Source organism: Heptranchias perlo, unplaced genomic scaffold (genome assembly GCF_035084215.1).
Source record: "Heptranchias perlo isolate sHepPer1 unplaced genomic scaffold, sHepPer1.hap1 HAP1_SCAFFOLD_44, whole genome shotgun sequence".
Lineage (NCBI taxonomy): Eukaryota > Metazoa > Chordata > Chondrichthyes > Hexanchiformes > Hexanchidae > Heptranchias > Heptranchias perlo.
In genome coordinates, this window is record NW_027139453.1 from 2,688,390 (window position 1) to 2,710,912 (window position 22,523).

Here is a 22,523-nt window from a genome sequence, read left to right on the forward strand (position 1 = left end):
AGATCAGTGATACCGTTAAACCCTGATTCACAAAGTGAGTAATTGTTCCGAATCAGTTACCGGCCAGACCAAACACCACCTGGAGAACTGGAACACGGCGAACGGATATACAATCAATTAAACTTTTTTTTAGTGTCTGAGAATTTATTTTGATTCTGGGTGAGGGACACCGAGCTACAACTGACCCTGTGAGTTGATATATTCCGAGAAACCCTCATTAATACAGGCGCTAACCTTCCAGTGGGAGTATTAGGCTGCATTGACACTGAGATTGGTGACAGTCAGTAGGACAGTTAGTGAACTCACTTCACTCTGTTCTTACTGAGTAACATCTTTAAATAGACTTTACAGAGTTTTATAATCAGACACCATAAGTATTGGTGCATAATTCCGATCACATTTCCTTCCAAATGAAAGCTGGACGGTGGAAGGGTTTAATAGCACCCCGTGATGGGAATTCATTCGACTCAATGTGAAATTTCCGTTTTCCAACTGAAGCGGGAAATTTGAGTCCGTGGTACAGACAGAGTTAAAACACAGCGGCTTCATAAACTGGACTCTGTCTTTCTGAACTGTAAATGTGAGGTATAGCAGTGTAACATAGACTGAAATTACGGGGCGATTATATGGAAGTGTTTAAAATTATGCAAGGTTGTGAGAAGGTAGATACAAGCCCATTGTTTAAAATAGACGAGGGGCTGAAGATTGAGGCGCCATCGATGCAAGATTAAATATAACACATTTAGAACATAGAGCTGGAGAAACTTCTTTACAAAGAGAGTTGGGAGGCGGTGAAATTCAATTCCTGGGTTCGTGGTTGAGGCAGAAAATTTGCCAAGGTTTAAAGTAGATTGGAGAGGTGGATGGAGGAAGAGGTGATGATGGGATACGGGGACAGGTTGGGTAAATGTGATCAGAACTATCTTTTAATTCTAAGGATCTGAATGATATTAAAGGTGAATTTGTATCGAGCAGCGTTTTGACCGGGAGGACAGACTTTCTAAGAGTGCAGCAGGTGTTGTATCAACTTGCAAGTAAGTGATCGAACCAATAAAAGTGTCCGGTTTGGATAAAGGGAGAACATCCCGGCATCTAATCGATGATATGGGTAATATGTGGGTGGTGAAAGTGAAACGGGTTTCTCAAATCGGAACAAACACAAGACAGTTTCACTGAGCGCCTCTCGGCGGTTTCAATCCCTCACTCACGGCATTGGATTCCCAATCTCACCTGCATCGTTACAGCAAGGGGTGCTCCCACCGGCTCAAGGCATCAAAATGCCGGCCCGTTTGCTGAAGAGATGGCTGAGAACAGGCTGATAACCGGTCATGGGAGAAGATCGGGGGGAGAATTTGTGTTCCGCGTGTAGTACAAACCCACCATCGAAATTTTCTGAGAGCACCAGGAATAATATCAACACTTTGGTAGGAAAAGACCGAAAACTGTCGGAAAATTCTGATTAATGGGACTGAACAAACCTCAGTCCTGATTGTCCGGATTCACAGTTATATGTCCAGGTATTGAACGGATATTACCGAGTGTTATTTCAGCGGAAGGACGGGAGGCGAGGGAGTCTGTTATATGTCCAGGCATTGAACGGATATTACCGAGTGTTAGATCAGCTGAAGGACGGGAGGCGAGGGAGTCTGTTATATGTCCAGGCATTGAACGGATATTACCGAGTGTTAGATCAGGGGAAGGAGGGGAGGAGAGGGTTTCTGTTACATGTCCAGGTATTGAACGGATATTACCGAGTGTTAGATCAGGGGAAGGAAGAGAGGTGAGGGAGTCTGTTATAAGTCCAGGCATTGAACGGATATTACCGAGTGTTAGATCAGGAGAAGGAAGAGAGGTGAGGGAGTCTGTTATATGTCCAGGCATTGAACGGATATTACCGAGTGTTAGATCAGGGGAAGGTGGAGAGGAGAGGGAGTCTGTTATATGTCCACGTATTGAACGGATATTGCCGAGTGTTCGATCAGGAGAAGGAAGAGAGGAGAGGGAGTTTGTTGGGAACACAATAAAAAGCTTGAAATCTAAATACATCCATTATATCACATACTGCACGGATTCTGAGTTAAAAGTACATCAATTTGAAAGACATTTAATAAAGAAAATAACCTGCAGCTTTTGATGGAGATGAACAATAACATTAGAATGTCAATAGAATGATCAGTCAAGGAACAAGATAGAGCGGGAAATACAGTAACTGAATTTCTGCCTTGAAATAACTTGGGAATAACACAGTGAAATAAGGAAAGTTTCTGTGATAAGCGCCATGATACGGTTAAAACCTGAATCATACATTTAGGAAATGAATATAATAACTTACCGGGGACTCCCACGGCTGCTATAAACGGATAGTAAATCATTGTTGTCCGTAAAATTGGCGGTAACTCGGTAAATGGATACGCGGTGAATGGAACTCTCATTCTGTCTGAGAAGTGATGATGAATCCTGACGCTGGACACACGGCTCCAACTGACTCTATGAGATGAGAGATTAAGAGAAAATCATTATTTATAATCGAGGGAAACCTCCCGTGGGATCAGGGAACAGCAGCAGCTTTGACATTACTTCCATTCATTTGGACAGCCCGCAATTCCCTTCACTGTAATGTGTGTGCTGCACTAATTAATTCCAAATGATATTGCAAGTGTTTTGAAATGAAACATCCCAACGATTGGTGCAATATTTTGTTCACATTTCTATCTAACAATATACAGTAAGCCGGACACTGACTGCATCACTGCAACACGTTAATCAGAACGAGGTTCAGTTTCCGTTCTGTTTTGTGAAACGTTTTACTCCTGTCGATGCACGAAATCGGTGCCGAGAATTCTGAGATATCCTTCAAGGGTTTACTTCGCCCCCGGCGATGGAAACGTAGAGTATCAAAGTATCATAATGTGGTATAGCACAGTAGGAGGCCATTCGGCCCATCGTTCCTGGGCCGACTCTTCAAAAGTGCGATCCAACTAGTGGCAGAGTTCTTTCCCCATAGCCCTGTAAATTCTTTCCCTTCAAGTCTTTCTCCAATTCCCTTTTGTAAGTTTCTATTGAACCTGCTTCCACCACCCATTCAAACAATGTATTCCATTTCATTACAACCAACTGCCTAAAAAATGTTTCCACATGTCGCTGATCACATTGGATCTGTGTCCTCTGGTTAACGTCCCTTCTGCCACAATTTCTCCTCATTCAGTCTATCAAAACTGTTTACGATTTTATGCTTCTATTAGTAAAGCCCAGGATCCCATATGCTTGTTAACAACCTTCTGAACTTGTCCTGCCACTTTCATAGATTTGAGTATGTGCACCTCCAGCTCTCTCTATTCTGAACCAATTTAAAATTGTACCATTTAGTTGATATTACCTCCCCTTATTCTTCCTACCAAAATGTATCTCTTCACACTTTTCTGTGTTAAATTTAATCTGCCATATGTCTGCCCATTTAATCAGTCTGTCTCTGTTTACCTGAAGTCTGCTGCTATCCTTCACATTGTTTACAACAATTCCATTTCATTTTCAAACTTTGAAATTATATCCTCCGTACCCATTTCGAGGCCATTAATATATCTAAATAAAAGCTGTGGTCCAAATACTGACCCCTGGAGAGCAACACTGTATACTTTCCTCCAGTCTGAAGCACAACCGTTCACCATTACTCTCTGCTTTCTGTCTCTCAACCAATTTTGTATTCACGCTGCAACTGTCCCTTTAATCCCACCGCCTTTAATTTTTCTAACAATTCTATTATGTGGTACTTTACCACCTGCGATTTGAAATTCCATATACACAACTTCAACCGTAGAGTATACATCCAGTAGCGGAATTGCTCCTCTATTGTTCCTTCACTCTAACCAAATAGATTCTGTCTTTGACCTCTCAACTACATCATCACTTTCAAATGCTTTAATAGTTTATTCGATCAATGCTGCCCCTCTTTTCTTCCCTTCCCTATCTTTCCTGAATACCTTGTAGCCACGAGTATTAAGTATCCAATCCACCCCATCTTTGAGCCAGTTCTCTGTTATTGCCACTATATCATAGACACATTGTGCCCTTGAGCCGGCTTCTCATCAACCTGGTTTACCACGCTACGTAAATTTAAGCATTTGGACCCCAAACTCATCTTCGACTGCTTTGAATTTTCCCCCTATCTGATCCCTGATATTTCCGATCTGTTCTTCACTCTAGTGGAATGTGTCCCTCCCAGTCCTCTGTGCACGTTGTTTCTCCTCTGTACTATTTCCTCCTGTACTCATCCCACTGCTAAATTAGTTTAAACCCTCCCCCGTGTCACCATTGAACCTCCCTGTAAGAACATTGGTCCCAGCTCTGCTGTGGTGCAACCTGTCCATCTTGAACCGAACGCTCCAGCCCCAGAACTAATCCCAATGCCCCAGGAATCTGAAGCCCTCCCTTTTGCATCATTTCTCCATCCGTTTGAATGTGGGAATATATGCTCACAATTGAATTTGAAATTTATGTCTTTGGAACAGGAAGACATCGGGCTTTGCAGGAACACCTCGAATAAAATAAATTTCAACTCTCAGAAGACGAAATGTGGACACGGGCTTGAAACAACCTCGGTTTCACTGACATGAAGAATCTTTAAAGTTTACACATGATGACAAAACTGACACCTTTCTGTTTGAAATGCGCTACCCGAGGTATCGGGACCTGGACAATATAGGAATAAGTCAGAAGCAGAACCTCTCCGGAAATCTACGTCCCCAGGATTCTGTGGGCTGCGGTGGGGATTCCAGTTTCTGCTCCGTTCATTATTTTTAATTATTATCCATTCCAGGGAGTTTCACTTAGATGTTTTCTGTGACTTTATAGTCGTTGACGCCTACGACAAATCGAACATCAGAAACAGAAGTCGGCCATTCAACCCATCGGGCCTGTTCAACCATCCAATATATCATGGCTGATCAGTATCTTGAATCTATTTTCCCACCTTGTACTCCACATGCCTTAACCAACAGAAATCTATCTTTCACACTGTTAAAAGCTGCAATTGAACCCCTGCATTTACAGCCTTTGGGAGAATGAGTTTCAAATTTCCACTGCCCTTCGTGTGACAACGTGCTGCCTGATTTCGCTCCTGAATGGCCTCGATCTACTTTTAAGTTTATGTCACTTGTCCTTGATTTCCCCACACAAGGAAATAGTTTCTTCGTATCTATCCGATTGAATCGTTTATCATTTTAAAGACTTCGATCAGTCCATCCCGCAATTCCTATACTGAATGGCCTCGAATTAATTTTACGTTGATGTCCCTATGTTCTTGATTTCCGCACCAAAGGAAATTATTTCTCCTTGTTTACCAGATTAAATCATTTATCGTTTTAAACGCCTCGATCAGACCATCGCTCAATTCCTATACTCAAGTGATGAAATGCTATATTCATGCAAACTGTTCTCAAAACTAACACCTTCAGCCCCGGTATCATTCTGGTGAAGCTGCACTTCATCCAAGGACAAAATATCCTTTCTGAGGCGCTGTGCTGAACACAGTTCACTAAATGGGCTGTGAACAAGGCTCTATAGAATTGAACCATCACTTCATCACGTTTGTATTCCAGCCCCCTTGAGATAAAGTCCAACATACCATTAGCCTTTTTGATTGCTTTCTGGACCTGTCTACTGCCTTCGACTGATTTATGTACTTGGACTCCCAAATCTCTTTGCTCCTCCATCCATTTGCCATTTAGAAAATAAGCCGATTAATGTGTCAAAAGTTGATGACCTCAGACTTGCCCCCTTTGAACTCTATTTGCCATAGTTTTGCCCACTTTCTTAATCTGTCTATGCGCCTTTGCTACGTCCTGCTCCCATCTTCACTATTTACCGTCCGTCCAAACTTAGTCGCATCTGCAAATTTGCATATCCAACCCTCAATTCCTTTATCCATTAATAAATATGGTGGAGAGTTGAATCCCCAGAACAGATCTCTGGGGAACACCACTTGTCACATCCCGCCAATCAGAACACCTAAACTTTATTCCCACATTCTGCTTCCTACATCCCAACTAATGTTCAACCCAAGTTAAAAGGCTCCCTCCAATTCCTTGCCCTCTCATTTTCGCAAAAATGTTTTTTGCCTTTTTATTAATTTCCTGCAAATTAATTATTACGAAATCCGCTAAATTTTCCCTGCAGAAATTAAATACCCATCCCAGGGAATATGTTGAGTGCATAGCAAGAAATCCGCGATTTAACTAGTAAACAGTGAGAATACACATATTAACACTGAGCGCCAGATCTGGATCGAACCCATTACCCCGAGAGTCCGGGACACCCCCAAACTCACACAATCTCACACATACACTGCGTTCATATTTAATACGAGATGAAAATCAGAAAATAGTAATCACGCCCAGTTGAATTAGAGAATGTTCGTATTTTACAGAACAGGAAGAAACCATTCGGCCCGTCGGGGCCCGCAGTAAATTATGTTCGCTCTCTCTGCTCTATGTTGCTCTCAGTATAGATTTTCAGTTCACCAATTTGTCTTTTCCTCTCTCTATTTTACGGACTGAGTGTGGAAGAGGTTCGGTTTGGCGGCTAATCATTTCGATCAATTATTTGAACATAGTTTATATTGATTGTAAATTTCTCGGAGACCTAGCGGGAGTTCAGTGGTCAGTTTATTGAAAGATTTATTTCGATTTCGGAAGCCGAAGGGCCAACTTGGTAAAAGAAGAGATAATCAATTAAATGAACAACATCAACAAAGTGAAAGCAAGAGACAGAAAGAAGTAAAGGCTTTAATGAACACTGTTCCGGGTTTTAGATCATTTGGTGATCGTGGTCCAATAAAAAATACATCTGATTTCGCTCTTAATCGTGATGGCATCACAATATTGCAGGTTCCAGTCCTGCTGTGGTCGTTTTGCAAACTGGTTGATAACGTGTTCTCCATGAGCCGGAACTGTTTGACATCCGACCATTTCTAACAGACCCAGAACAGACTTGACGAAAATACATACATTCCTTGTCTTCCTGACTGTGCGATTTCAACATTGTCGATCTGGGTGCACGGGCAGGACATGTTGTACCGGTGACTTAATTCCCACTGTTTGGATTCTGAAAGAAGGAAATAAAACGGCTTTTGGAAGCTACCGGTGCGTCTCGGTGGCCGAAATCTTGAGGCGATGCTGATCGACTGCGCTCTCACCTATGATATACCTCGTTCCACGGACATTCCCCACAATTAATTCTCCTTCTGGATTAATCCAGTCGTGAATGGTGGTGGACAATTAAACAACTAACGGGAGGAGGAGGCTCTGCAAACATTCCCATTCTCAATGATGGCGGAGTCCAGCACGTGAGTGCAAAAGACAAGGCTGAAGCGTTTGCAACCTTCTTCAGCCAGAAGTGCCGAGTGGATAATCCATCTCAGCCTCCTCCCGATATCCCCATCATCACGGAAGCCAGTCTTCGGCCAATTCGATTCACTCCACGTGATATCAAGAAACGGCTGAGTGCACTGGATACAGCAAAGGCTATGGGCCCCGACAACATCCCAGCTGTGGTGCTGAAGACTTGTGCTTCAGAACTAGCTGCGCCTCTAGCCAAGCTGTTCCAGTACATCTACAACACTGGCATCCACCCGACAATGTGGAAAATTGCCCAGGTATGTCCCGCCCAATCAGTCTACTCTCAATCATCAGCAAAGTGATGGAAGGTGTCGTCGACAGTCCTATCAAGCGGCACTTAATTACCAATAACCTGCTCACCGATGCTCAGTTTGGGTTCCGCCAGGACCACTCGGCTCCAGACCTCATTACAGCCTTGGTCCCAACATGTACAAAAGAGCTGAATTCCAGAGGTGAGGTGAGAGTGACTGCCCTTGACATCAAGGCAGCATTTGACCGAGTGTGGCACCAAGGAGCCCTCGTAAAATTGAAGTAAATGGAATCAGAGGGAAAACTCTCCAGTGGCTGGAGTCATACCTAGCACAAAGGAAGATGGTAGTGGTTGTTAGAGGCCAATCATCTCAGCCCCAGGGCATTGCTGCAGGAGTTCCTCAGGGCAGTGTCCTAGGCCCAACCATCTTCAGCTGCTTCATCAATGACCTTCCCTCCATCATAAGGTCAGAAATGGGGATGTTCGCTGATGACTGCACAGTGTTCAGTTCCATTCGCAACCCCTCACATAATGATGCAGTCCGAGCCTGCATGCAGCAAGACCTGGACAACATCCAGGCTTGGGCTCATAAGTGGCAAGTAACATTCGCGCCAGATAAGTGCCAGGCAATGACCATCTCCAACAAGAGAGAGTCTAACCACCTCCCCTTGACATTCAACGGCATTACCATCACCGAATCCCCCACCATCAACTTCCTGGGGATCACCATTGACCAGAAACTTAACTGGACCAGCCATATAAATACTGTGGCTACGAGAGCATGTGATGGGCTGGGTATTCTGCGGCGAGTGACTCACCTCCTGACTCCACAAAGCCTTTCCCCCATCTACAAGGCACAAGTCAGGAGCGTGATGGAATACTCTCCACTTGCCTGGATGAGTGCAGCTCCAACAACACTCAAGAAGCTCGACACCATCCAAGATATAGCAGCCCGCTTGATTGGCACCCCATCCACCACCCTAAACATTCACTCCCTTCACCACCGGCGCACTGTGGCTGCAGTGTGTACAATCCACAGGATGCACTGCAGAAACTCGCCAAGGCTTCTTCGACAGCACCTCCCAACCCCCTGACCTCTACCACCTAGAAGGACAAGGGCAGCAGGCGCATGGGAACACCACCTGCACGTTCCACTCCAAGTCACACACCATCCCGACTTGGAAATATATCGCCGTTCCTTCATTGTCGCTGGGTCAAAATCCTGGAACTCCCTTCCTAACAGCACTGTGGGAGAACCGTCACCACACCGACTGCAGCGGTTCAAGAAGGCGGCTCACCACCACCTTCTCGAGGGCAATTAGGGATGGGCAATAAATGCTGGCCTCGCCAGCGACGCCCACATCCCGTGAACGAATAAAAAAAAGAATATGATGATGAGGAGGATTATTATCGTTAGTTTCATTATTATCGTTACTGTTTATCATTTTCCCCATTTCCTTATACAATGTGTTTAATTTGTGAGGATCTATTTTGCGTTGTGATTTGCCAAATCTGCATTTCTGCCTGTCCCTTTGTCTGCACGTGCTGTATTCTCAACAGCACATTTCAAATACAAGGGGCTTAGAATGTCGAATGAAAACTCTTTCTGTAACATTGGGGATTTGCTGTTTAGTATTGGAGCTGAGCGCAGGAATTGTAAGGATCTGCTGCCCCTCAATTTCTCTGCCCGTCCAGTAAACCGGGTACATTGAGGAGGCGGTTTGTAGATCGAGACCAGCTTTTGTCACGGGCACTGCTTTTCCGTGAACTCTAGAACTCTCTCCCCGAAAAGGCTGTGGTGACTCCATGAAATGAAAATATCAGTACTGAGGTCGAGAGATTTTTGTTGGTTCAGGTTATCAGAGGGTGTGGAGAAAAGACGGGTAAATGGAGCTGAGGTACAGATCAGCGATGAACTAGTTGAATGATGAGGTGGAGATGCCGGTGATGGACTGGGGTGGACAAATGTAAGGAATCTTACAACATCAGGTAATAGTCCAACAGTTTTATTTGAAAATCACAAGCTTTCGGAGATTATCTCCTTCGTCAGGTGAGTGAGTGAATGAGAGGTTCTCAAATCGCATATCTTATATTAGGCTGGGAATCAAAGGTGTCGTTGGTGTTCAGACAGGTTAGCCACGGAAAACAGTATGTCCCAGTATACTGAATACACAATGGTCAAATTACACAGACAAGGAGAGAAAGAGACCCGAAAGGCAGAGAGAGAGAGAGAATGTCCAGTTTTATTAAAAACAGTTAACTTTTTTTCCCCGCTGGTGGGGTTACGCGTCGCATGACATGAACCGAAGATCCCGGTTGAGGCCGTCCTCATGGGTGCGGAACTTGGCTATCAATTTCTGCTCGACGATTTTGCGTTGTTGTGTGTCTCGAAGGCCGCCTTGGAGAATGCTTACCCGAAGATCGGTGGCTGAATGTCCTTGAATGCTAAAGTGTTCCCCGACTGGGAGGGAACCCTCCTGTCTGGCGATTGTTGCGCTGTGTCCGTTCATCCGTTGTCGCAGTGTCTGCATGGTCTCGCCAATGTACCATGCTATGGGGCATCCTTTCCTGCAACGTATGAGGTAAGCAACGTTGGCCGAGTCACAGGAGTATGAACCATGCACCTGGTGGGTGGTGTCCTGTCGTGTGATGGTGGTATCTGTGTCGATGATCTGGCATGTCTTGCAGAGGTTGCCGTTGCAGGGTTGTGTGGTGTCATGGACGCTGTTCTCCTGAAAGCTGGGTAATTTGCTGCGAACGATGGTCTGTTTGAGGTTCGGTGGCTGTTTGAAGGCGAGTAGTGGAGGTGCGGGGATGGCCATAGCGAGGTGTTCGACGTCATCGATGACATGTTGAAGGCTGCGGAGAACATGGTGTAGTTTCTCCGCTCCGGGGACGTACTGGACGACGTAGGTTACTCTGTTAGTTGCGTCCCGTGTTTGTCCTCTGAGAAGGTCTGTGCGTTGACCAGAAGCGGTCCGGCGGTGTTGGTTTGTGTTTAATCTCCACCCTGAATGTTCAGCTCTACCCTAGAATCAGTTTGTCCAAAGTCCTCACAGAAAGATTCGTTTCCTCCTGTCTACAGAATATCAGCGAACAGCTGAATTATTAATCTGCAATTGATTGATATTATTTAATAGAAATGTAAAGGAGCAGGGGGCACTTTAACCTCACGGAGATGATTCGTTGCAATTGTAAACCCGTGGATGGGAATCTCTGGAACTAATTTAACTCGGCAGTCAACACAGAGAGGCTGGGAAGCAAAACGAAGGGCTTCTGGAGGCTGCCAATGAGGAGGAGGAATCATTGCTCTCGCTGCTCTCTGAAGCAGAAAGGGTGGAAAAATGGGAGCAAAGAAACAAACAACATGAACTGAAGGCACCGCTGAGATTTGAACCCAGGATCCCCTGTTTACAAGACAGGTGCTTTAACCACTCAGCCACGGCGCCCACATTTGTGCAAATTTTGCCCAACGTTATGGTATTGATACCTTTGTCAAGCGACTTTGTTGAGCCTTCCCCTTCAGTGCGTCTGCGAAACATCCTCCATCATTTGTTCAACGGTCTCAGCCTGAGAAACCATGGATATCAGTCATGACCTTCTCTTCCTTATCCCCTGTCAGTACATCTTATATCCAGTCCTATTCATCCTGTTTTATTCCCAAACTCTCTCCAGACTATCTGGTCTTACCCTATTGCATTTCTGATCTCTTCCCACGAAATGTTGGTGAGTACTGTGTGTGATACACCCGGCCCTGACCTCCTCCTGTGGGTGACCTCCGACATCGACTGCACAATAGTTTAATGTGTGTTTGTTTAACATTAGGAAATGTGTATTCGCGCTAGTCTACCCGGTGTACCTATTCTCACACAAACGGCAATTTTGCTTCAGATGATTTAAATTTTAGAAATTCATCCTGGATAGACAAGTTGGACATTCAAAATTTGGTGAAGAGATGTTGATATTGTTTACTTGAAATAATTAGTTTACAACTCGATGATGCTGTACATCGGAATAGAAAGCGAGATTGAATGAAGAGGAAGCGTCTGAAAGGATGGCTGATCGGCTGTGTGTGGCAGCGAAGTTTTACATGGCTGCATGGTCAATTTCCAGCGTTTCGTTGAACTTCGGGTCTTACTTTCACTTTGAGGCTTTCACTGATTGATAAGTGAGAAGTCCGGGGATCGAACTCCAGTTAAGCCCCACTACGCTTCCATTTTAAGTGAAAAATCATCAATTGGCTTCTCAGATTTTTTCATAGCTGCAGACGGCAGGAGCGCCTTTTTCCAAGAAAGATGGCAGTGAAGGATGGAAGGAAGGAAGATGGGAGGGAGCAAAAATAAACACGACTGAAAAGTAACAAAAGACTGAGCCTGAGAGCGAGAAGGCAGGAGAGAAGCTGAGAGGCTGAAGTCTGTGACTTTTCTCAGTGACTTCTTGTTGCTTCATACTTTATTTGCCTTCATTGTCCAATCGTAATTAGCTGCGGCGCGATGAATGGCGTAAATACAGCGAATCGGCGATCGCCGTTGACGGCAACGGTGGGCTGAGCGACGAAAATAACTTTTATCGTTTAATCGAGCCTTCCGAGGAACGGCGCAAATGTCCCAGAAATTATGTGCAAATCCCCCCATCCCGTATCTCACTTGCTGCAACATTCACCTATCGACAATGGCGCACGCCGTGAATGCATCATTGTGGCTCGAGGTCCCAGCAATTGCAGGATTATAATGATATTGAAATAATTCTGGTCCGTCAAAAGTTATACTTTGTTCCACTCCGGGTTCCAACAGCCTTCTCTGTCCCTACTCTGTCCACTTATCCCAGTTATTCACACAAAAAATGACACCGGTCCAGTATTGTAACAACCTGGTGAAAGAGAAAATCTGTCTACTTCACCCGGCGAGAACAAGCGTCGAACAGGGAACCAAACCAAATGGTAGCCGAGCACAGGCTTGGTGATCTCAGTGCATCAGCCTTGGGTGACATTAACCACCCGATCAGGTCAATAAACACCAGGCAGTTGTTTCTGTCTCTCTGCCTGGTGCTGAATCCAGATATAAACGTTGGTCCTTGCGGCAATTGGCGAAAGCAGAGGGAAACCGATCAGGGAGAAAACAGTGACGGCGACCGAGACCAGACCGGGATCCGGAGCCAAATTTGGATTGTGTTCCCTTCGGTTTGAAATATTGGTCTGATTGAGGTGTTTAAAATGATAAAACGATTCGGAAGAGTAGATACGGAGAAGCTATTTCCTCTGGTGGTGGGGGTGGGGCGGGACATAAAATTACAGCTCGGATTTTCACTGGTGAAATCAGGAAGCACTTTATGACTTTGGACATACAGACAACAAAGTAGCTTCTTACCTCAAACATTCTGCAAAGTCTTACTTGATAATGCAAGTCGGACATTGAATACGATTTTGGTAAAGAAGGCCCGATCGCGTCGGATTGAAATAGATAGTGTACAACATGGACTTGGATGGACAGGGCAGAATTTCAAATTGTGCAGATGACACGAAACTGGACAATGTGATAAACAATTAAAAGTGTAGTAACAGACTTCAGGACGAAAACAGACAGACTGATGAAATGGCCAGACACATGGCAGATGAAATTTAACGCAAAATATTGTGGAGTGATACATTTTGGCCTAAAGAATGAAGAGAGACAATATAAACTAAATGGTACAATTTAAAATCGGGTGCAGGAACATTGAGATCTTGGGATGTATCTAAGCAAATCTTTGAAAGTGGCAGGACAAGTAGAGAAGGCTGTTAAATCAGCATATGGGATCCGTGGCTTCATAAATAAAGCCATAGAGTACAAAAGAAAGGAAGTTATGCTAAACCTGAATAAAACACTAGTTAGACCTCAGCTGGAGTATTGTGTTCAGTTATGGGCACCACACTCGAGGAAGGATATCAAGGCTTCAGAGAAGGTGCAGGAGAGATTTACAAGAATGGTACCGGGGATGAGGGACTTCAGTTATGTGTAGAGATTGGAGATGCTGAGGTTGTTCTCCTTAGAGCAGAGAATGTTAAGAAGAGATTTGACAGAGGTGTTCAAAATCATGAGCGATTTTAATTGTGCGTGTGAGAAGAAACTGTTTCCAGTGGCAGAAGGGTCGGGAACCAGAAGGCACAGGTTTCAGGTGATTGGCAAAGGAACCCAGATCAGGGCAGTCCTGAGGGATAACTGGTGGGAGGTTTCAGAAGAGACGATTAAATGAGACCCTGTCGGTAAATGTTAAAGATTCCCCAGCGCTGCTGAAAGAAGCGCAGGGAATTCTCCCGCTGTCTTGTCCAACATTCCTGACTCAGTAACACCAATAAAAAGAGCTGAACACAAAGACCGAACTGAAGGGTCCAAGTTTAAGGGAGGAAACCAAAGCCCTCACGGCGTTCCACAGACACCCATCGACCATCGGAACTCACACTTCGATGGGCTCCAATGTCCTATCATTGAGAAACACGTCCCTCCTCCGCTTGGCTCCGTCCTTTGTGGGAATAGGAATTCAAACGTTTCAGCGACTCACGAAGTGTCCCTGGAACAGAATGAACAGCATTCCCTGTGTCTCGGGGTTTCAGTGACGGATTCTTGTCTGTCTGTCACAGGGCTGATCAGAAATCGGTTCCTGATCCAAACAGTGTATCGTGTTTTAGAGACACCGAGAGAGAACAGGAACAGAGAAGGAAGCAAACTGCGGACTGGGTTCCTATTGCAATCCCGCGGTTATTGTTAACTAAAGACACCGTGGAATGGGATCAACAGACGGATTGTTGAGGATTTAAATGTTCGGGATTTAAAGCCAGGCTTTCTCCCATGTTCCCAAATACCGATCGAATAATCGCGAGATGGTAAAATGCAGGAGATGCAGGAGGGACCGAAGTCCTTCAATCTCTGCAGCAGTTACTGGGAACCGAGCCATGGTTGGGATTCGAGTTCAAAACGGGAGACTGTTAACACTGAGAGAGATCCTGGGCTCAAATCTGGACCGGACTTCCCTCCAGATTTAATTTTTTCTTGATGAATACCGGGTAGAGGACATAAATTTAACAGAAAAATGTACAGACTTGGTGCAAATCTAATAACTGGACTGGTTCAAGATTGTTAAAAAGTTTTGATAAAGTTAACCCTTTAAGTTCCAGCTCCCTTATCATTTGATATTCCCGTTAATCTTTCATTCGCTGTAAACCCCAGAGGCAACAAGGAAGGACAGATAGATCTGTCTCCGATCTGTCCTCTCTACTCACCCTTTATCTCATTACAGCAGGTGAAAAATTCCAATTGTCCCTCTCCATTTAAACAAAATAGAAACAAACCAGGGACACAGACTTAAAACATCGGTGTTGGATTGATAATATTAGTATTCAAGCCCATTTTTATTGTGGAAAACTTTTGTAGGGCCGCAACGAAAGTTCAATACAATAACGACACGGATGAGATTCGGACCCGTCCGTACAGAGCACAATGGATTATTCGAACATTTCTGAATCCAAACAGTAGAAATGAAGTCACTTTTACACTATGTCCTGCCCGAGCACCCAGACCGACAATGTTGAAAGTGTTGGGTCAACTTCTGCAAGCAAAGGAATTTACGGATTTCCGTTCCATGAGGTCAGCCACCGCAAGGAACGGTCCGGGATAAAACTGTAAGGCGCACGTTCGAAGGAATGCAAAAACAACCGCGGCAGGACTCGAACCTGCAATCTTCTGATAACATCGACGACTAACACCGAAGTCAGACGCCTTATCCATTAGGCCACACGGTCGCTGTTGCAAAGTTTCAGCTGAAGATCTTAAACCCGGGCCAGGGGTGATTAGGTCAACTTGGATCTTTCTCTTACTTTCACTTTGTTGATGTTGTTCATTTATTGTTTTCTTTCTTGTAGCAAGTTGGCTCTACTGTTTCCGATGAATCAGGAAACTGACAACTGAACTCCCGCTGGATCTCGGAGAAACCTACAATCAGAATAAACAATGTTCAAATCTTTGATCGAAGTGTTTAGCCTCCAAAGCGAATCTCTTTCGCACTTTGCCTGAAAAATAGAGAGAGGGGAAATAAAGTAAAAGACAAATCGGTTAACTAAAAATGTCCACGGAGAACAACACCGAGCGGAGAATGTGAACAGAATTTACTATCCAAGCCCGACGGGCCGAGTGGCCTCATCCTGTCCTGCAAAATACGAACAATCCCCAATTCTGCTGGGTGTGATTATTATTTTCTGATTTTCTTTTTTTGGTAAATATAAACGCGGACGGGGTCCCGCACCACGGGGTTAACGGGTCAGATCCAGACCTGGCGCTCAGTGTTAATGATAATATTGAGCACGGGATTCTATCCGTGTAATAATAAAATCGCGGGTTTCTTGCTATATATTCCACACATCCCCGTGCTGTGTGTTTAATCTGGGCAGGGAATGTTTTGATCGTTTAGTGATATTCATTTTTCAGGAAATTAGTAAACTCGTCTCGAAACATGAGTTTTCCAGTTTCTATTTCGCTAAATGGAGTTGAGGTGCAGATCAGCGATGATCTGCTGTGACTCCGCCGCGCCGGTTTAACCGGAATTAGACGTTTCAGTGAAGTGAAGTGAACCGTCTCAATCCGCTTTATTTCTTTATTTATAACATTGTTTATTTTAAGTGACAGATTCATCGAAAATTCTGTGTGGGTTCAGTTGTCAGTTTTCTGATCAGTTGGAATCTGAAGATGATAAAAATAAGGAAAGAAAACACATTACAAAGGTCAAAACTCGAATTGATACAATCACATTGTCTTCACCTTTAACGGCAATTAGTTCTCCCTGCTACCCCGTTCAATATTCATCACTCCACGAGCGTCATTACAATACATTATCTGGTCATTGTCACATCGCTGTGTTTGGGATCTTGCTATGCGCAAATTAGTTGCCACGTTTCCTACATGTCAGCAGTGACGACACTACCAAAAGTGCTTCATTGTCTGTAAAGCGCTTTGGGACGTCCTGGGGTGTGAAGGGCCCAATCAAAAAACATTCTTTCTTTCGGTTGCCCCATGTGCCAGGTCCCATATCAGAATCCTGTCGACCAGCGTACGCGGGAAACGATAGGCGGTAATTTGAGCAGGAGGTCCAGTTATGAGCCAGTGTTTTCACTGCTGTGAACTGGGTTCAATTCCGCGTTAAAAAATACTTTTTTACAAAACAGCTGGGAAGCCAGTAATATTAAAGATAACTACTCAAGGTCTAAAAACAATTATTAAAGCCCTGCGCAGAGTGTGAATTTCAAAGATTCGATGATACCGAGGGTGGAACTCCCGATTCGTGTATAGTTTTCATTTAAAATGTTTATATATTTATTTGAATTGATTTCATACCGAAATCGTAAACAGTCTATTCCGATCCTTGTTTAGCCGAATCAGTATTTACAATCTTATTACACGAGCTGATTAACCTGGTCCAAAACCAGTCAGAAAAATGCACCTGACGACTTCAAATGTACACCCTGTGATGAGGACAATATTACAGCCGAAGGTCACATTGAAACGGTGAACGTCTCAGACTGTAAATCTAACGGACAAGTCAACTAATTTTCTGTTTACGGACCTGGGTGGGCTTAGAACCACAAAGTTTTCAGTTAATAACCGAACGAGTTGATTGATTGCGCCACCAAGACGGTGAAATATTTGAGATACTAAACCATTAATTGACCGAGAAAATGAAGGGACCGTAGTAACAGCGGTCTGCAATGATTCACCATCTTATTGAAAATACCAAAATTAACTGACATTTCTTTTGCTCTGCCTTTCGTTTAGTGACTTTGCATTACGTTGTTTCTGTGCAAATGGAATAACATTTTAGATTTGAAGTTTTGCGTTTGTCCGCCATTGATCCCGAGGATCTGGTGTGGCCGGTGAAGAAGTCAATGACTGAACCCCAATGACTAACACTGACCCCTCTATACACTGAATATCAGTGGTCAGCGGCTGTCCCACAATGACCAACACTGACCCATCTCTACCCTGAATATCAGTGGTCAGCGGCTGATCACCCAATGACCAACACTGACCCCTCCCTGCACTAAATATCAGTGGTCAGCGGCTGATCTCCCAATGACCAACACTGATCACTCTCCACATTGAATATCAGTGGTCAGCGGCTGATCTCCCAATGACCAACACTGATCACTCTCTACACTGAATATCAGTGGTCAGCGGCTGGTCTCCCAATGATCAACACTGACCCCTCTCCACACTGAATGTCAGTGGTCAGCGGCTGATCCCTGCAGTTTGACCTCTGAACCCGTGTCATGGGATTAGAAAATGATTGTTGATTAGAATTAATGGCTCAGAGGAGCACCAACAACTCCCGATGGTTTTATATGAACTACCTACTGTTCCCTTCAATGATGCAGTCTGTCCCAGGAATAAGAATTGGGGGAAACTCACAAACCTGCGTTTCTTATCAATATCGTTTAATTTGAGTCTTTCTCCTGACTCGACAGCCCGGAAACAATTTAGACAACGTGTCCCAAAGCTGAGTGATTCGAACATTCACTCTGACACTTTGATAAGTTTCACAAAAGTATTTTTTTTTTGCCTGTTCAAAACATAATTAAGATATAATTCATTTTCTGTGAACCGATTGGGAGCGTGCTATAACGTTACATAAATACCCGTGCTTTGTTTCTGTCTATTTGTTTGGCTTTTTAATATATTGCCGTTTCATCAGGAGGGACTGTTAGAAATGGGCGGGTGCAAAACAGTTGCGACCCATTAAGAACGCGTTTTCACCCAGTGCGTGAACTGACCGTGACAGAATTAATCTTGCAAATTTCTGATAACATCACGATTAACACCGGAGTGATAAGCTTTATCCATTAGACTGCATGAGCACTGACCTATCCGTTCACAAACTGATTTTAAATCTGGAGCCGAGGTGATTAAAGACTCTGGTTTTATCTGCCCGTTGCTTTCATTCTGTTGACATCGTTCATTTATTTTTTTCTCTCTTTTATATAATTGGAGCTTCAGCTTCTGCGTTGTCAGAAAACTGGCAACTAAATTCCCGTTTGGTCTCTCATCAAGCTACAATTAAAATAAACAATGTTCAAATCTTGATCGAAATGTTTAGCCCTCAAACTGAACCTCTTTCACACTGAGTTCGTAAAGAACAGAGAAAGGAAATAAAAGACAAATTGATCAAATAAAACTCTTCACTTAGAACAACAGAGTGGACAGAATTTACTGTCCAAGCTCAGCGGGCCGATTAGCCGATTCCTGTCCTGTAAAATACGAACGTTCTCTAATTCTGATTTTCACTTTTGCTAAATATAATCGCGGAGGGGATCCCGTCACCTCGGGCTGATGGGTTCGATCCAGATCAGGCGCTCAGTGTTAACATCCGTATTCTCGCTGTTTAATAATTAAATCGCGGGGTTCTTGCTATATACTCGATACATGTCCTGTAATGTGTGTTTCATTTCGACAGGAATTGATTCGCGGGTTTAGTCATATTCAATTTGCAGGAATTTAATTAAACAGGAAAAAAATGTTTTGGCCAAATTGAGAGGGAACGGAATTTGAGGTAACCGTTTGGCATGGGTTTAAAATTAATTGGGAGGTAGGAGACAGAGTGGGGATAAAGTTTTTTTTAATCTGCTTTGCGGGAAGTGACAAGTAGTGTTCCCCAGGGATCTCTTCTGGCGCCTCAACTGTTCACAATATTTATAATGACTTGGATGAAAGCATAGAGGAGCATAGAAAGTAGAGAGATGACGTAAAAAAGGAAATAAGGAAAGCAAAGAGAGGCCATGACAAAATATTTGCTAGTAAGATTAAAGAAAATCCAAAATGCTTTATCAGTACAGTAAGAACAAGAGGATAGTTAAGGAAAAGGTCGGACATATCAGGGATGGTAAGGGTAACTTGTGTATAGAAGCAGAGGATGTGGGTAGAAATACGGAGAAAAAAATGAATGTTATGTCTTCGTATTCACAAAGGAAAGGGATGATCCAGACGTAGTAGTTAAAGAGGAGGGGTGTGAAATATTGGATAAGGTAAACATAACGAGAGAGGAAGTATTAGTGGGACTGGAATGCTTGAAAGTTGATAAGTCATCAGGGCAGGATGGATTGTTTCCTCGGCAATTGAAGGAAGCCAGGGAGGAAGTAGCGGATGCTCTGCGGATCATTTTCCAAACCTCACTAGATACAGGGGAGGTACCGGAGGACTGGAGGTCTGCAAACATAGTACCATTATTTCGAAAGGGTACGATGGAAAGGCCGATAAATTATAGGCCAGTCAGTCTTACATCGGTGGTGGGCAAACTATTAGAATCAATACTGAGATATAGGATAAACTCTCATTTGGAAACGCATGGTTTAATCAGGGATGGTCAGCATGGATTTGTTCAGGGAAGTTCAAGCCTTACAAATCTGATAAGAAGTTTAGAACATGGAAACAGGCCCTTCGGCCCAACATGTCCATGTCGCCCAGTTTATACCACTAAGCTAGTCCCAATTGCCTGCACTTGGCCCATATCCCTCGATACCCATCTTACCCATGTAACTGTCCAAATGCTTTTTAAAAGACAAAATTGTACCCGCCTCTACTACTGCCTCTGGCAGCTCGTTCCAGACACTCACCACCCTTTGAGTGAAAAAATTGCCCCTCTGGACCCTTTTGTATCTCTCCCCTCTGACCTTAAATCTATGTCCCCTCGTTATAGACTCCCCCACGTTTGGGAAAATATTTTGACTATCTACCTTATCTATGCCCCTCATTATTTTATAGACTTGTATAAGATCACCCCTCAACCTCCTACTCTCCAGGGAAAAAAGTCCCAGTCTATCTAACATCTCCCTATAAGTCAAACCATCAAGTCCCGGCAGCATCCTAGTAAATCTTTTCTGCACTCTTTCTAGTTTAATAATATCCTTTCTATAATAGGGTGACCAGAACTGCAAACAGTATTCCAAGTGCGGCCCAACCAATGTCCCGTACAACCTCAACAATACATCCCAACTCCTGTATTCAATGTTCTGACCAATGAAACCAAGCAAGCTGAATGCCTTCTTCACCACCCTTTCCACCTGTGACTCCACTTTCAAGGAGCTATGAACCTGTACTCCTAGATCTCTTTGTTCTATAACTCTCCGCAACGCCCTACCATAAACGGAGCAGGCCCTGTCCCGATTCGATCTCCCAAAATGCATCACCTCACATTTATCTAAATTAAACTCCATCTGCCATTCACCGGCCCACTGGCCCAATTTATCAAGATCCCGTTGCAATCCTCGATAACCTTCTTCACTGTCCACGATGCCACCAATCTTGGTGTCATCTGCAAACTTACTAACCATGCCTCCTAAATTCTCATCGAAATCATTAATATAAATAACAAATAACAGTGGACCCAGCACCGATCCCTGAGGCACACCGCTGGTCACAGGCATCCAATTTGAAAAACAACCCTCCACACCCACCCTCTGTCTTCTGTCGTCAAGCCAATGTTGTATCCAATTGGCTACCTCACCTTGGATCCCGTGAGATTTAGCCTTATGCAACAAACCACCATGCGGTACCTTGTCAAAGGCTTTGCTAAAGTCCATGTAGACCACGTCTACTGCACAGCCCTCATCTATCTTCTTGGTTACCCCTTCAAAAAACTCAATCAAATTCGTGAGACATGATTTTCCTCTCACAAAACCATGCTGACTGTTCCTAATCAGTCCCTGCCTCTCCAAATGCCCGTAGATCCTGTCGCTCAGAATACCCTCTAACAACTTACCCACGACAGATGTCAGGCTCACCGGTCTGTAGTTCCCAGGCTTTTCCCTGCCGCCCTTCTTAAACAACGGCACAACATTTGCTACCCTCCAATCTTCAGCCACCTCACCTGAAGTGGTGGATGATTCAAATATCTCTGCTAGGGGACCCGCAATTTCCTCCCTAACCTCCCATAACGTCCTGGGATACATTTCATCAGGTCCCGGAGATTTATCTACCTTGATGCGCGTTAAGACTTCCAGCACCTCCCTCTCTGTAATATGTACACTCCTCAACACATCACTATTTATTTCCCCAAGTTCCCTAACATCCATGCCTTTCTCAACAGTAAATACCGATGCGAAATATTCATTTAGGATCTCACCCATCTCTTGTGGTTCCGCACATAGATGACCTTGTTGATCCTTCAGAGGCCCTACTTTCACCCTCGTTACTCTTTTGCCCTTTATGTATTTGTAGAAGCTCTTTGGATTCACCTTTGCCTTATCTGCCAAAGCAATCTCATGTCCCCTTTTTGCCCTCCTGATTTCTCTCTTAACTCTACTCCGGCAATCTCTGTACTCTTCAAGGGAACCACTTGATCCTAGCTGCCGATGCCTGTCATATGCCTCCTTCTTCTTTCTGACTAGGGCCTCAATCTCCCGAGTCATCCAAGGTTCCCTACTTCTACCAGCCTTGCCCTTTACTTTATAAGGAATGTGCTTACCCTGAATCCTGGTTAACACATTTTTGAAGGACTCCCACTTACCAGACGTCCCTTTGCCTGCCAACAGACTCTCCCAATCAACTTCCGAAAGTTCCTGTCTAATACCATCAAAATTGGCCTTTCCCCAATTTCGAATTTTAACTTTTGGGCCACACCTATCCTTCTCCATAGCTATATTAAAACTAATGGAATTATGATCACTGGTCCCAAAGTGATCCCTCACTAACACTTCTGTCACATGCCCTTCCTTATTTCCCAAGAGGAGGTCAAGTTTTGCCCCCTCTCTAGTCGGGCCATCCACATACTGAATGAGAAATTCCTCCTGAATACACTCAACAAATGTCTCTCCATCCAAGCCCCTAATGCTATGGCTGTCCCAGTCAATGTTGGGAAAGTTAAAGTCC

At 44.1% G+C, this 22,523-nt stretch overlaps 2 non-coding genes across 2 annotated transcripts; both read right to left on the reverse strand.

Annotated features, from left to right (window-relative positions):
* Positions 1-11,017: 11,017 nt before the first annotated feature.
* On the reverse strand, positions 11,018-11,090 carry trnat-ugu (transfer RNA threonine (anticodon UGU)). The gene has a single exon. It is a non-coding gene; the product is annotated as a tRNA-Thr (tRNA).
* Positions 11,091-15,325: 4,235 nt separating this feature from the next.
* On the reverse strand, positions 15,326-15,415 carry trnar-ucg (transfer RNA arginine (anticodon UCG)). Its single transcript is given in 2 exon segments — positions 15,326-15,361; positions 15,379-15,415. It is a non-coding gene; the product is annotated as a tRNA-Arg (tRNA).
* Between the last annotated feature and the right edge of the window lie 7,108 nt (positions 15,416-22,523).